At 41.3% G+C, this 16,555-nt stretch overlaps 3 protein-coding genes across 10 annotated transcripts in view; 1 reads left to right on the top strand and 2 right to left on the bottom strand.

The window, feature by feature from the left end:
• LOC308630186 (uncharacterized protein) overlaps nt 1–16,555 on the top strand; it is a 282,945-nt gene that overhangs the window by 123,499 nt on the left and 142,891 nt on the right. The window lies entirely within an intron of this gene.
• Nucleotides 1–16,555, bottom strand: part of RIPK2 (receptor interacting serine/threonine kinase 2) — a 278,912-nt gene that overhangs the window by 153,138 nt on the left and 109,219 nt on the right. The gene's annotated exons all lie outside the window — the stretch shown is intronic.
• LOC308630190 (uncharacterized protein) overlaps nt 6,968–16,555 on the bottom strand; it is an 85,210-nt gene continuing 75,622 nt past the window's right edge. Inside the window, exon 6 of the mRNA XM_081258661.1 lies at nt 6,968–9,223. The gene's annotated coding sequence lies outside the window, so the exon portion shown is untranslated. The remainder of the gene's footprint in view (nt 9,224–16,555) is intronic.

Raw genomic sequence — 16,555 nt, 5'->3', positions numbered from 1 at the left:
TTATGCATTTCATAATCTAACATTTATGTTAAGTATAACTATAATATGATTCTGGTGCCAACCTTGAAAAAGCTGGTGAAATCCTTTGCTACAAAAATATGTCTCTGCCTTATATTTTTGTTTCAGTATTAGTTTCCACATTTGCCAGCAAGATACTTTTCATCCTACTAAACTAATAGGCCACTTAGTTGAATATTGGATAAAATACAAATTGCAGAGAACTCTCCATTTCTGTTTATAATTTTAAAAATTTCAACTAAAAGTGCAAAGCTTTTATCAATTTCTGTAGCTTGCTCTCTTCCTAAACCTACTTGCTTCTTACATCAGTATTTAAGTTTCTGGTTTTAAATAACTGTGACTCTCCTTTAATGTGTTCTCTGTTAAAGGCTTTCTCTCCCTTTAGAATTGTTAGTAGGAGAAGTGGTATTTTTGGGGGAAGAAAACAGCATCTTCTCTACTACTCAGCTGTCAGGACTATACAGCTACATCCTCAGTTGTATAATCAAAGTAGGATTAAAAACCACTTCTTCAATTCCTTGCAATTAAAATATTTACATCAAGTTCTCTTTGTTTTAACAATAGCATATAGAACCCAGTGTGGGTGTGGCTCATGATTCTGCTTCTCTGACTCCTGATCTTAGACTTCTTGCTTCTAACTTCCTGATGAATGTGCCCTTTAGCAATTGCTGGGGGCCAGGTTTGTTTACTGCTACTGGTTTCCAACAGTTCAATGCCATGAGGCATCTCTTGAAAGTATTTCTTTGCTACAAAGTATTTCTCTCCCCTGCCCTCGCCCCACTCTCAGGTTCTGTTGCTTATTTAAGGTGTGCATCTGTAAATAGTCCTTTGGGTTTGTTTCCTTGGTGGACTGGCTGTCTTCCAAGATTTTGTTGTTAATCTTGTCTGACATTTTAAAGATGACCTTTTGGTGTTGTTATAAAACTTCTCAAGAAAAGGAAAACAGAAGTGCTCATCTAACCCTCTTCTAAAGACTACGCAAAGAAGCCAGTTGTTTTAAAACATTATGGCTGGTGATATAAATACCTGCAGCATATTATATCTGCACCTACATGTTTTTAACTTCCAGAAACTAAAAATCAGGTCTGCGACATGCAATCAGACATGAAGAAAAAAACAAACAAAAAGCCAGTATTGAAAATTTTCTGCCTGATACGTGAATGCATTGGCGAACAAGCCTGCTACTTCTAATATTTACATAAAGACAGTAGTCAAATAACCAATGCAGTAAAACAAACAATTCTTCTATGAGTAAAAAGAGTGATGCTACTTAGAGTTGATGGACATGAACTTTAGGAATTTTAGAGCTGAAAATAATCTTGGAGGCCTCCGTTTATAGATGAGGAATATGAGATCTATGGTGGTTAAGTGAATTGTCCAAGCCAGAGATGGGACTAGTGTCAAAGCTGAGGTCTTCTGACAGGATGTTGAGCTTATTACTCTTTGAACTTGCTGGGTGTTTACATATTGCATCAAGAGAGCCCGTATGTATTGGATTTTCTTCCATTTACTAATAGAAGCAAGTTAGTGCTTTTACAGGTATTGTAGTATAAAATCAGCCCATTCATTAGTCAATCTAGGAGTCCCAAAGAGACAATGCTTTGTAGGCTTTTTCTTTTTTTTTTTTTCCACTGGAAATGGGAATTAGATAGATAATGCATGTTTGTGTATATGTATGTATACATATATATATATATATATATATATATATATATATACACTTATATCTTGTTCAAATTTAAAATACCATTTTTATAGTCTAATTATGTATGACATAAAAATAGAACGTCATTAATCAAATATATTTGTAGTATTTGTTTTTGTAAGTAACTTCCTTTCTTTATATATCTATACAGTTTTAAAGATAATGGGACGACACAGAAATATTATTCATTTTCAAGCTAACACTGATAAATAATGTTTTGTAAGTGCCCTAAATTATGTAAAGACTAAAAGTTCCATTGTTCTATCTATTCTATGGAAAGTGGTTGATGTTTAGCTACGAAACAATGTATCAATCTCAGGAAACAATTCTTAGGTTAAAAAGCTCATTATCCACATGATGTCTTTTCACAAAGATTTAATTCAAAGAATTTGCCTTTGTAAGATCTCGATCACTTTTCACCATTGTTCCCATGCATGTTCCTGTTAAGGGTGCCTGATTCTGTTGCTAAGCAACCTTGCTTGCAGTCTTGTTGGGGCATGATGATGAACTAATAATTATTTTAAATATGTCTGTTTGGATAGGGTCTTTTTAAGAATATCGTGATACTTTTGTCTAAGAGGCTGTGTAAGAGGGTTCCTTCATTTCAACGTACAGTTCTACAGGAATATAAGTGATAGAATGATGTTTTCCAGAAGAGTTGGAAGAATGCCAAGAGTACACTAGAAAAGCACTAGGTCTTACTTCCTCCCGGTATGCTTTTTTTCTAGAAAAGGGTAAAAATCAGTCAGATGACAAGTCAAGAAATTTACCAAAGGATTTCAAAGAAATATGAGGAACATCAATATTCCTTTTATTGACTAAATTATTTTTTCCTTCTCATCCCAAATTCTTAAGAAAAATTGTCAAGCCATATTATGTTGAAAAATAAGTCCCATGTAAGCGAGACATAGGTATTTGAATTTTATCAGGCTTCCAGATAAAACTAAATTGATTAAATCCTCTCCATCCTGCTTGCTCTTGTCCCAGACATCCCTCTCCAGTTCAGGAATATCCTCCTTTAAATAGCTTATTTTACTATATGGGACTGATGCCAGTAACCTTAATATTTTCTGTATGGTATACTGGGATATATAAGGGGACTACCATCATATCTCTAGCATGTAGTGAGAGTTAGTAAATAGCATTCCCAGTGTGTATCTGGAAAAGCAAAAAGGTTGTTCCTTTAAACAATCTTTTTTGGTGATAAAGCAAAGAATCAAAGGTATTTCATTACTAAAGAATCAGAGAATGTCTTAACTCTAAGAGAAGAGCACTTCTAATGTCATCTCAATATCCATCCAATCCAGAAGCAGAGCTGATGGTGCTACCAAGAGACAGAGTCTCCTTGTGGTGACACCACCTTCAAAAGTTTTGGAAGGTACCCCCAAACATCACCAGTTTTCTTTACAACCTTGCTTGTCTCTAGTATTTAAAGATACATCTGATACTTATTGATTCTATTTATATTTTGAGGGTGATCCCTTCTTAGGGATATCATCTCATATGCAAAGTTAAAAGCATTGATCATTTTTCTCTCCTAAACTTAAAACTATTATAATTTATGTTTAAGGCAGACAAGTTTAATAGCTTTAGGACTTGGGGCCATAAAGGTGAGTGTTTAAATCTTGGTTCACTGTTTTGTAGGTGGTATATGGCCACTCCAGGTATCAGTTTTCTTACTTATAAAACAGGGTTTGCAGTGCTTTCTTCACAGATAAATGATTAAATTTGATATGCTAACATAATGTCTACCATATAGTGTACGTTAAATGTGAGCCCTCTTTCCTATCTCCACTGGGTGTGGCCAACTTCTAGTTTTCTAGGATTTACTAGAAAATTTCATACCTTCTAGGAACATGTGGCTTCTGATCATATTCCCTTACCATCTTCATTTTACCAAACTAAAGATTCTTAATTTTTTTTGTAATTTCCACATTCTTATTTCCTATCTCAGCTACTTTTCTGTTAATTTTTTAGAATTCAGTTTATTTTAACAGGCATTAATTGAGGTAAGGGGAATTACAGTAGGTCCTGTGGTTACAGATGTAAACTGGTCCCTGTTCTCAGGTACCTTATAGTCTAGTGTCAAGAGTAGTAAACAGACAAAAAATTGAAATTTGACTTGATAAATTCTGTGATATTGGTAAGCCTGTGGCAACACAAGTGAAATATCTAAATCAGATTAGGGAGGATGGGAGATTAAAGGTAAAGGAGCTTGCCATACTTGTAGGCTTTTCTCTAGAGTTGGCAAACATCTGTACCTGTGTTCAAGGTTTAGATTGACCAAGACAGCCTTAACATTCCTTTCAGCTTAATAAAACTTTAGACAGGTTTCTTCCTGGCTTATAGGCCCTTGACCTTCCCTTATTTAGAACATTTACTCTAAAAAACATGCAAATTCTTTTTTCACCCCTTTGACACATAAATCTTCTTCTAGTAATCTTGCCAGATTTACAACCCAGGAATGTCTTTCTCAAGGACATGGGAGCCATGTAATCATGTAAGCCATGTAACCATCAAGAAAGATAGCACCACATTCTCTGTGGGAGGGCAAGAGTCTAACTTCAATAAGCGCTGATTAGCAAACACAGATGGCCTAATCACATTAACCAGCCTCCTCCTAATGTCATCCAGTACCAGTCCACTAGCTCACTCCAGAATTGATAAACTCTCCCACCTTTTGTTTCAGCAGAGTTTAGTCCAATCTCTCTCTCCAATTGCAATAGTTTTGAATAAACTTTCCCTTGCCTGTTTAAGTCTGTCCTTGGATGGGATGCATCCAGGTTTTGTACAAGGGGAAAAAACTGATTTTTGCCCAATAATCTACTCACTGATGCCTGGCACTTGGTCAACTTTTGTAATTGCTGATTAAAATAAGTCCATCATGTCAATGTCTAGGGGGAAATGTTTTCAATGGCTCTAAACACTTTGAGCAGTGATACATGAAATCTCTGAGTTCACCATCTTCTAACTGGAACTAGAATTATTTTTCCAAAAATATATTTTTTACACTTATGCACAAAATGAGCCTCTGCCTCAAAGAGACTGTGAGTATGCTCAAGTATCCACTCGTCCTAATAGCTTTATACTCATTCTTTTGGTATTTCAATTATCTCAAGTGTTCAGAATCATGAATAAAGTTGGGAGCAATTCACAATGATGTTAATCAACTATAAATTACTCAACAAGGGCTCCCCTTATTATACTGTCCATGAAGCTCTCTAGAGGATCAGCTCAGGTACTGGCCTCACGTACAGTCTAGATTGAGAGAGGATTTCAAATAATTGATGGTTTTAGCCAAAATTTTGAATTCTAAAAATGGATGGAAATTTGGAAATTCTAAATCAATCATAGCAAATTACAAATTATCATCAAGAAAGACTGCATAATAAAAATTTCTAAAGGTTACTGTAGAAATTAAGCTTAAATTCAAATTTAATTCTAAGGTAAATAAAAGTATGTATTCCATTTTCATTTTTTTATTATAAAATTTATAAAACCAGAATTTTCCTTCTAATGTGTGCATTTGGTGTACTTGCTTTTTCTCTCCAAAAAAAGTTTCACTAACTTAAGGACATATACAACATATGGCACCTCAGAATTAAGGAAATATGGGAGAATGATTTTGATTACCTCCTCATGCTACATGAAAATTCATTACTTCAAACTTTCTTGGACAGTTTTTAAAAAGATGCAGTTATCTAACTCATACAAACACCCATATACATATGTACATCTTTCTTGTTGGGGAACAGACTTATATTAGTGTAAATAAGTGGTCATTAAAGTTAATGTGTTCATTTTCTATAGTTATAATTTAAGATATAGTAGAAATTGGTTTGAACATGATATATACCTTTTTAAAATATATGAGACTTATATAACCACCTCACAGTGCCTATATTTGTCCATTATGAGGTTTAGAATATATTTTACTACTTAAATGAGTATGATATTTTATAATTATACCTTTACTTTTATCATATATTGTGGATGTAGAGTCTGTGGTCAGAAAGATACCCTCTATATTATAAAAACATCATTATAGAAAAATGCACTATTCTTTTAATATATAATTTAACATGAAACTAGGACAGATTTTCAGCAAAAGAAGGGAGCTGCATATATTTGGCTTTTCCTGGCAGGCCTGTTTCTGCCCAGTAATTACCCAGTCTTTACATACATGTTACAGTTCGGTGCTTTTAAGGAAATACAGCTTTCTTTGCTCTCTGATCTTTTCTTCTCACAAAATACTTAGCAAACACATAGCTATTAGCTCCATATGAAGTGGTTGTATACATCAGGTATTTTTCACAAGCCCACTTAACCAAGGTACCAAGTAATTTGACTAGAATCCAAACCAAATCAGCTGAAGAGCTAAGTGAGCAAAAAATCCTGTAACACACTAGATTCCAATGAGCCACAGTTTTATTAACACTGCATCACTTAGCAAACTCAGATGGGGTCTTTGGGTCTTTATGTTGAGTTTCTTTAACTGGCAAATGCTTAAGAGCACTCTTTATTTATTTATTTATTAAAGAATCATCTTTTTTTAAAAAATTTTATTTATTTTTGGCTGCGTTGGGTCTTCGTTGCTGCACACAGACTTTCTCTAGTTGCGGGGAGTGGGGGCTACTCTTCGTTGTGGTGCGCAGGCTTCTCATTGCGGTGTCTTCTCTTCTTGCAGAGCACCGTCTCTAGGCACGTGGGCTTCAGTAGTTGTGGCACACGGGCTCAGTAGCTGTGGCTCGCTGGCTCTAGAGTGCAGGCTTAGTAGTTGTGGCACACAGGCTTAGTTGCTCCGCGGCATGTGGGATCCTCCCGGACCAGGGCTCGAACCCGTGTCCCCCGCGTTGGCAGGCGGATTCTTAACCACTGCACCACCAGGGAAGTTCCTAAGAGCATAGTTTAAATGCAGTTACACAATGAGATCATGATAAGAAATGCTATAGGAATATAGGCATAGAAAAAAAATCAATCATCACCACATATGCCCTGAGCATTTTCTGCTGAAGAGAGAATCTGAACTCCAAAATGAGGGTACTAATATATTACATGCTTCTGATAGTAAGTTCTTTCATTTGAGAATTCTCATTAAACGTTATATCTGTGCAGCTTAATCCTTCTTGAAATATACCTTTAGAAATAATACTTTAACAGTTTGAGAAAATTCAGCTATTACATAGCTATTTATCTAAATATTTATGTGAGATAATTATGAAAGCATTCTATTAATAATTTTATGAAGACATTGTAAAAACAATTTAGTCTTAGAATTTTAGAAAAAAAAATAGACCAATAAACGTACTTCTTCTGGTTCAAACTGTACAAATGAAAATTCTGAAGCTAAGTAAATTGGGCAAAGTATGTTGCTGTTTCATAAGTTAATGAAAGGAAATTTATTTATTAAGTTTTTATTTATTTATATTTTCATGGGTTTATAACACATAAGTTCATGTGTATAATATTATATTTTGACATTTATATACACTACAGTGTGCTCACCACCAAAAGTTTAGTTATCATCTGTCATCATATTGTTGACCCCCTTTACCCATCTTGCCCTCCCTCCACCCCCTTCTCCTCTGGTAACCACTACTCTGTTCTCTGTATCTATTTGTTTCAGTTTGGTTTGTTCATTCGTTTTGTTTTGCTTGTTCTTATATGCCACATATGAGTTAAATCATGTGGTATTGGTCTTTCTCCATCTGATTTATTTCACTTAACATAATACACACAAGGTCCATCCATGTTGTCCCAAATGCCAAGATTTCATCTTTTTATGGCTATTATTCCATTGTAAGTGTGTATCTTCCTTATCCATTCATCCATCAGTGGACACTTAGGTTGTCACCATATCTTGTCTATTCTAAATAATGCTGTGATGAATACAGGGGTGCATATATCTTTTCAGATTAGTGTTTTTGTATTCCTTGGATAAATATCCACAAGTGGAATAGCCAGATCATATGATAGTTCTATTCTTAATTTTTTGAGGAATCTCCATGTCATTTACCATGCACTAAGTTACATTCCCACCAAAAGTGCACAAGGGTTTCCTTTTCTTCACTTCTTCTCCAACACTTGTTATTTCTTATCTTTTTGATAATAGCCATTCTAATGGGTGTCAAGTGATATCTCCCTGTGGTTTTGATTTACATTTCCCTGATAATTAGTGATGCTGAACATTTTTCACGTGCTTGTTGGCCATCTATATACCTTCTTTGGAAAAATATCTATTCAGTTTCTCTGCTCATTTTTAATTGGATTGTTAGCTTTTTTGTTGTTGAGTTGCATGAATTCTTTATATATTTTGGATATTAGATACATGATTTGCCAATATCTTCTCCCATTTGTTAGGTTTTCATTTTGTTGATGTTTCCTTTGTTGTACAGAAGCTTTTTAGTTTGATAATAGTCCCATTTGTTTAGTTACGCTTTTGTCTCCTTGCCTGAGGAAACATATGCAGAAAGATATTGCTAAAACCAAAGTCAAAGTGAATACTGCCTATGTTTTCTTCTAGGAGTTTTATTGTTTCAGGTCTTACATTGGAATAACGTTCTTACAATAAATCCATAAAAATGAGTTTGAGATCAAAGCAAATGAACATTTTTAAGGCTCTGAGGTACCTATCTCCAAACTTCTTTCCAAAAGATTTCTGAGATTTTACACTGCCATCAGCGATGTATCACTTGGTATTGAACCTCTACTATAACTGTTGGCTTACTTCCTCAGAGTGCAAGTTATTTGAAGATAGGCAGTGTATTTTATTAAGTGTTTATCCCCAGCACCTGTGCCTAACACAATGTAGATGGTCAATAAATAATTGCTTAATAAGGAAAATCCCTGCCAATATAAGATGTACGTATGTGAAAGACAGACTGTGTGTTTTTCTGTAACTGGATAGATGAAAACTTGCCATATTCTTTAATGTGCAATGTTTTTGCTTATAATTAGTAATTAAATTTCTCTTTTAGGTTATATTGTAAAAATTCAGATTCTCTGAGGCAAATGGGCCTGGCACTACCCATTAGCTATATAACCTTGGACAAGTTCTATAACTCTAGGCCTCAACTTCCTCATCTATAAAATGGAGATAAGCTCCCATATCACAGAGCTCTTGTGAGGATTACATGAGTTAAAACACATATAAAATTAGAAGAGTGGAGTGTGCACCGCGCAAGCAGTGGTAACGGTCGCGTGGTGGTTGTGGAGCGCAGGCGCTTTGGCCTGTAGGCATCTCCAGCAGGCACCTCCAGTACACACAGAAGAGTTCTGGGACTTTGAGGAGGAGTCCACGGCAAGCAGAGGCTGTGCAAACCCGGAACGATTCTGCCTTCATACTTGGCATTGACTCGGAATTCCTTGAGTCCTGGTCGAACTCTGTGAGCTGATTACTGCCCCTTATACTACATCAGTCCGAAGATAGAGGGAGCAATGGCTGTGAATCTGCTGGAGGATTGGTGCAAAGGGATGTGGGCCTGCTCATCGTGGGCATCCCTGTGGAGTGTAGTGAAGAGGAAATTAAAGAGACCCTGAAGGCAAGCTTACAGCCCCTGGGTGCCTACAGTGTGCTGGGCAGAATGTTCAGGAGGGAAGACAACTCTAAGGCAGTTTTCACTGAATTGGCCGACACGGTCAATTATGCTTCGACGCCCAGTCAGATCCCAGGAAAGGGAGGTACCTGGGAAGTGGTGGTGAAACCCCGTATGTCAGATGATGAATTTATCAACAGACTGAAGTACTTCCTGAAACATGAGGGTCGGAGAATGGTAGATGTGGTCAGAACCCTGGGGACGTCCCTTGAGGACGTAGAGCCAAAGGGCTTGGCTCAAGTCAAGCCACCAGACCTGCAGCCTCTGAAAGGAAGCGTGTGGTACCGAAAACTGAAGGTGTTTTCGGGAAACACTTTCCCATGCCCAGGCGAAGAGAACTTTGAAGCCTGGCTAGAGCAGGTGACTGAGATGATGCAGATGTGGCAGGTGTCTGAGGTAGAGAAGCAGCGGCGTTTGCTGGAAAGCTTACACGGCCCCGCCCTGTCCATCATGCGGGCGCTCCGGGCCAACAGCGACTCCATGACTGTAGCGCAGTGCCTGGACGCCCTGAAGCAGATCTTCGGGAATAAAGAGGACTATAGAACCTCACAGTTAAAGTTCCTCCAGACCTTCCAGACGTCCGGAGAGAAAGTCTCTGCCTTTCTGGTACGGTTAGAGCCCGTGCTGCAGAACGCTGTGAAGCACAGCCCCGAGTCAGTGGGAAGGGCAGACGTGATTCGCCTGAAATACATCCTGGCTCAGGCCTCCATGAGCACCTCCCTCCAGGGCAAGCTCAAGCTCATGGAGCAGCGAGGGGGTGCGCCCACTTTCCTGGAGTTAATGAAGCTCATTCGAGATGAGGAGGAGTTAGAGGCCGCCATGGCACTGACCAGGGAGAAGCAGAGGCAAGTAGAAAGGGGCTGCACGGCCTCTGGCGCCCAGGTACTGGCAGAAACCAGTGTCCCCGTCTCTCCGGTCAGGGAGCAGGCAAGGCTGTTTCGTGAGAGCAGCACGCAGACCGTCCAGGAAGGGGCCACCCTGTCACTGAAGCGCACGCAGGTGCCATGCTGCTGCGGGACTGGGGAGGAAGGCCAGAGCCAGGCAGCGTGTCCTAGGGATGAGGGCCAATCCCCGGCAAAGCAGAAGCCTCAGCCTGCAGCAGGAGAGTTAGGAAACGAGATGGGGACTGGGGCCATGAGCCACCCCAAGCCCTAGGGAGCATAGGCTCAAGATACCCAGGCACCCCCTCCCCTAGCAGGCAACACAAATATTTTAACGAGGGGAAGGGGCGGTCCACAGAAACAGGGGGGGCCTTGCCTGGGGCAGAGGGGCAGGGCAGCCAGGCCCAGGCCCAGCCCCCTCGGCATCCACCAGCTGGAAGGGACTCCACCAACCCAGCCAAAATCAGCTCAGGGAGGCACCGGCGACACAAGCGGGGAGCCACCATACGCAGCACGAGGGGTACCCGAGCCTCAGAGAGAGACCCCAACACAGCAGAGGCTGAAAAAGGTATAGTCGGGGGCTCTGGAATCAGCCCTGTCTTCTGGCCACCCTCAAACGCCCACCCTGTGGGCTCTGAGCTAATGATGCTGATGGGCCCCCAGGCCACGCGGGGCCTAGAGGCGTTTCCCCAGGCGCTGGCGAGGAAGGGCTGTGGGGCAGAGACAGGGTCCAACTTCAGGATCATCTACACCGCTCGAGGGGAGCCCCAGGAAGGTAGCACCCTGGAGCCTCTGCGCAAGTGAGGGCAGGGGCAAGTCTCCTCCCCCTGCAGCCTGAAAGGGCAGTAGGGACAAGGACAGCAAACACTGAGGAGACGATCCAAGGCGAGAGCGTCAGCTCAGCTTGGCGGCAGGGCGCTGAGTAGCTGGTTGCCCAGTACCCCACAACTGGCTTTGGTGTGAGTGGGGGTGCAGGGAAGCATGTTCCAAAGGAGGAGGAGGAGGAGAGGGAGGAGACGGAGGAGGGAGATGTGGAGAAGAGGAGGGGGAGGGGCAGGAGGGGGAGGGGGTCCGGGCGGGGTCCAAGAGAATTTGTTGGAGGGAGGGAGGAGTGTTTTGTTCTCTCTAGGTTTGTGCATGGCCACTGGAGACCTGGGACTGGCCTGGAGAACCACAACTCACCAGCTGCCAATGCCAGCGCCAGCCCCAAAGCCTGCCACCCGGGAGCAGCCCTCAGTGGCCAGCCCCGGCCTAGGTGAGGGGCACCGGCAGATGGCTGCCACCCACACTGGCCTGGGAGGCGTTAGGGGCCACTTAAGGTTCCTGGGCCTTCCTCCCGAGAGGTGACCCCTATTCAGTGTCCCCCCTCTGGGACAGGCTGTTCCCTGTACTGGCAAGCCCAAATGTGTCCCTGTAGGCCCCAGAGGGACCCACGGAGCGTCCCCACTCCCCTCGCCCCAACACACACACCCTAGCCATCATCCCCCCGCAGAGCCCTGAGGTGCGCCACGTGCCAGCCAAGGCTCTGGTCTCTGTGGGCCAGTGTCGTGAGCTCAACGTGTGCTTTCTGGGCATACATTCAGGCCCAGCGCTGCTTGTTGTGGTAATGTGCGTGTGTTCTCCTCTGAGCTGTTCCCCCCAACCCCTGCCTGGGGCGGAGACCCCGAGGCCAGTCTCAGGAGCCGGCGGGGAGGACGGCATGGACGTGGTCACAGCCAGCGCCCACCCCAGGACCTGGGAGCCCACCTGGGACCTTGGGAAGGAAGACCTGGACCGCGGCTGCAGGAAGTCTGCGGGAGGCCCCCCAGGGCTTCTGTTCTGCTGTGCCACCCTGCTGTTCCTCGGGACTCCACGTCCTCGGCACGGTGGCGCGCGCCCTGCTGTGGGACTGTCCTGTGCCCGTCATCGGGCAGGGCCAGGCCCCGGGCATGTGGGCCAGAAATAGAGGATCTGCCCTGGGGGGAGCGGGCATTGCCGGCGCCCATCTTCCTGGGGAGAGGCCACCCGTGGGGCCCTCAAGAATGGAGACTGTGGGGGGATGCAGGGCCGCCAGGTGGGGTGTATTGGGGGCACCTTGTTGGGGATGCTGGGGTGGGGGTGCCGGGACCCGTTGGCTCCGGTGGCCATTAGAAGTTCCTCTGTGTGTTGTTATGCCCTCTGTTCAATGGTTTCAGTCAATGTTTCTGTTTAATAAATTTCCCTGAAAGTTAAAAAAAAAAAATTAGAAGAGTGCTCGATACATAGAATATGTGCAATTAATGCTGAATGAATGAACATGCGAATGCAAACAGTAGTGAAGGGCTTAAAATGAAATGGTCTCATCCCACTACCACATCCAGCACTCAAGAAGCGACCGATTCTTTATGCAGGTTTTTAATTGTAAAATATGATATGCGAACTGAGAAGTGCACAGAACAAAACTGTCAATGTAACAAAAAGAAAGAGAACACTTACATAAACACTACTCGAATCTGAAAGTATTGATACTTGTCAGCATCTCAAAACCCCCCCCACATCCTTTTCTCATCACAAGCTCCTTCCTTCTTCCCAGTTAAACAGCATCCTCACTTCTTTTCTTTTTTTTCTTTTTTTTTTTTTTTGTGGTACGCGGGCCTCTCACTGCTGTGGCCTCTCCAGTTGCGGAGTACAGGCTCCGGACACGCAGGCTCAGCGGCCATGGCTCACGGGCCCAGCCGCTCCGCGGCACGTGGGATCTTCCCGGACCGGGGCACGAACCCGTGTCCCCTGCATCGGCAGGCGGACTCTCAACCACTGCGCCACCAGGGAAGCCCCCATCCTCACTTCTTGACAATCGTTTCTTTCAACCTGCATGCATCCCTAACAAAAGAGCTTAGTTGGGTCAACAGCTAACTTTATGTAGAGGATCATAGTATATGAAGTCTTTTCTATCTTATTTCTTTCTCTCAACATTGGTTTAAAAAATTCATCCACATTGCTGCCTGTAGGAAAATGTTCAGCTCTTCATTAAAGTTGAAATAAAATAAATATATTATTTTTTAGGTGCAAAAATTTATGAAAATCAATTTTTCTTTTCTGTCCATACAACCAAAGTATGGAATGACATTAGAGGTCAGGTTTATTTGGTAATAGAATGTGGCTTCTTGATATTTTTTATTTTAGGAAAGGAAAATATCAACACGAAAACTTTTTTCAACTTTACTTTTATTTAAAATGAGGCCTTATTTTCCTCTCGTAAAAAGAGAGTTCAACTAGAACTGTCAATTTTCTCATCGGTAAAACAAGAGCACTGAATCAGCTGACTATATTCATTCAGAACTCAATTTCTTTATCGTATGATCACTAAGGTTCTCCCTACATCTAATATACTAAAGTTCTAAGGAAAGGAAAATATAGTACTAATGACATGTTTTGATTTTTATTTCTTAGAGTTCAAATGTCCACCATTCATCTTGGTCTAAGCTTAAGGAACCATTCGAGGGGATACAATGCAGATGGGAGGAGAAAACAGAACCCTCACACAAGCTGTGCTGTGTTGCAATCGGGTTTCCAATTGAAATATAATCTTCTCTATAGCTTTAAAGTGATAACTTTGTACCTGCAATGCGTCTTGTTTCAAACAGATTTTCTCTGCTCTTCCTGAACACTTTCTGAGGAATCATTGACCTCTTCGATTTCTGAGGAGGAAGGACTCTCTACTGTCACAGTCACAGGAAATTCTGCTGGACCTGAGTGTCTGAGGAAGAAGATAAGAAATCACAGAGTTTTTACACTAAAGTGCAAAGGAAGAAGACAAGATTGTAAAAGAGATAACACAAGCCAGATCCAAATATCCAAATACTAGAGGTCATTTAACAAAAGTGATCTGAGGTATCATTATTTATAAATGTCTCTCACTGCTCCTTAGTCTAAAACAGGAAATGACTAAGTAAAATTATAGGAACTTATTTTTGCTATGTTACTGTTCAGACCTCTGTTGTACATGGTTAGGATTAGTAATGGGAATTGCCCATATTATTTTATTAAGTTTCTTTCACAGAAGTCAAGTGAAGATCCAAGGTAAACATTTTTTCTCAGATCAACTTTATACTGCAAATGAAAAATTTATTCTTCAGCATCAAACAAAAACAGTCTGGAAGAAAATGCAGTTTTTCAGAGGAAAATACATCAGAAAAGGGATTGATGAATAACCAGAAAGTCAACATATCTAAGCTGTGAATAATAGACATTAGAATTAAAAAAAATAAATCACATACACATACACAACTAAAACTGACCCATCAAACATTTCATGTTCCCACCACCCGTAAGCCAAAACTAGGGTAACAGTAATACAATTCTCCCATCAAGCTTCACTACCACTGCAATGTTGTTCAATAGGACATTTCCAAACATCTAAAAACTGACCTGGCCATAACCCCATAAAAGTCTACATATCATAAAGAAGTGTGCTGGGATTATTAACCATGCAGAAGACAAGCCACTAGGACATCATTTTGACAACAAGCAGCAAACCCTGCAGCATAGGAAAATCCCCAATAGGAGAACGAGGTGCACACCCCTCTCTCTGGGCATGCAAGGGCAGGACTGACATCCAAGATGCTCTTCTCTCAACCTCAGCAGTGGTGCCTTTCACAGAGCAACTATGCAGTCTCCCAGAACCACTGGGAAGGAGAATCTGATACTGACAGTATTAGCTTGTCATGAGGCCATAAACGAGGGAATGTGTGTGGCCTTGGTGAGAGAGCAGAGGTTTGGGAGATGTTGCTTTATATTGGCTTTCAGACCAGGAATTTGTACACATAGCCCGCAAACAACGTCTCTTGAAAACATGTGAAAATTCTTGAGTATGACAGCTCCCTGTGAGGGGTCAGAAATGGCAGTCAAGTTCGTTTCACTGGGTAACAGCTGATTTGTGGACTGGAAAACAGGCTTCCTTGTTTACAGACATAACCACAAGGCTGCCAGTTGTGTGCCAAATCCACACAACTACACAGTTGCATTGGAAGAGCGACCAAACATGTTTTACATGGATTTATTTCAGAGAGGGAAATGCTTCTTGTAAGGCTCTGTCAGTTTAAAAAGCAAGAAGAATGACCATCCACCTTTCCCAATTCAAGCCCTATATATCATAAATATGATAGCTAAACACCAGCAACTGATTACATACATCACAAGCTTTGATGAATGCAAAGCCCCTAAAAAGATATCAACAACACGAAGTTAGATCTTCATGTAAATACATCACCAGTTAAACCCAGTTAATACAACTATTTAGTATTATGTACAGTATCCATATAGAATTGTGTATAAAAATAGATAAGCTCGGGCTTCCCTGGTGGCGCAGTGGTTGAGAATCTGCCTGCCAATGCAGGGGACACGGGTTCAAGCCCTGGTCTGGGAAGATCCCACATGCCGCGGAGCAACTGGGCCCGTGAGCCACAACTACTGAGCCTGCGCATCTGGAGCCTGTGCTCCGCAACAAGAGAGGCCGTGACAGTGAGAGGCCCGTGCACTGCGATGAAGAGTGGCCCCCGCTTGCCACAACTAGAGAAAGCCCTCGCACAGAAACGAAGACCCAACACAGTCAAAAAAAAAAAAAAAAAAAAATTAAAAAAAAAAAAAAAAAAAAAAAATAGATAAGCTCAAAACAAGGACCTGGAGGGCTCTGCTATGGAGAAAACTAAACAGAATTCGGCCGACTGGCTTGGTAATAACTCTCTGAACTGCTGAGAGGCCCCTTCAGTTCCTATGTTCAGGATGGTTGAGATTTCAGTCTCACTTCTTTAAAAGGTGATATTAATCGTTCTCTAATTTACCACCCTGTGTGACGAGGATGGACCTGCGATTAAGTGTCTCAAGAAGAAGACAGGAAACCACAGAGCTGTTAAACTCAAATGCAAAGACTGGGGATTCAACACTATAGTTTATGCAACAGCAATTCACATTACCATTTGCAAAAAAGTAGTCGGTAGTCCAATGGGTATTATAAACATCCATTTAACATGAGCAACTGAACAGATATATTTTACACAGTAACTACTTCAAGTACTATTTAAAATCAATTCTCTCTTTTCTTAAGCAATTGTTAATCCCCAATTTCGTGAATACTACCAAATAAGTCACTTGAAGATCATCTAGAGCAATCTATTTCACTTAGCAAGCCTAAAGCTATAGTTCAACCATTTTATTTACTGTTCTGTGACAAAAATTACTATGAACAGCTATAACCTGGATAAGAAATCCAGGTAAGATAAGGTAAGGTAAGATATAAGATAAGGTAAATAAGATAAGGTAACGCTAGTTTGACTCACTAAATCTGATTTACTGAGTTAATAAGCCAGTTGATTTAGAATAGATCTAATGCATATTTTTCA

Source organism: Mesoplodon bidens (genome assembly GCF_964165515.1).
Source record: "Mesoplodon bidens genome assembly, chromosome: 16".
NCBI classification, from domain to species: domain Eukaryota; kingdom Metazoa; phylum Chordata; class Mammalia; order Artiodactyla; family Ziphiidae; genus Mesoplodon; species Mesoplodon bidens.
The sequence above is the reverse complement of the archived record's forward strand: the minus strand, read 5'-3'. Positions and strand labels throughout refer to the sequence as shown.